This window comes from Arachis ipaensis, chromosome B08, assembly GCF_000816755.2.
Source record: "Arachis ipaensis cultivar K30076 chromosome B08, Araip1.1, whole genome shotgun sequence".
NCBI classification, from domain to species: Eukaryota; Viridiplantae; Streptophyta; class Magnoliopsida; order Fabales; family Fabaceae; genus Arachis; species Arachis ipaensis.
In genome coordinates, this window is record NC_029792.2 from 121,833,186 (window position 1) to 121,833,445 (window position 260).

Consider the following 260-nt stretch of genomic DNA (forward strand, 5'->3'; position numbering starts at 1 on the left):
TATATAATCTGCGGTGTATTTACGTATTTGGATAAACTTTACACATTTTGAATATAAAGTAGTCAAAACCATAAAAAACACAATTTCAATATTCTGTATTCAGGGTACATACGGTTTAAAACTCTATGCATAAACCAGATACACTATACTCAAAATACAGCCATAACAAAATTTTTGATACATGTAATTTATAAAATACTATTTTTTTAAAACAATATTTATCTATATTTTATTCTTATATCTTTCTGTAATTTTTCAAA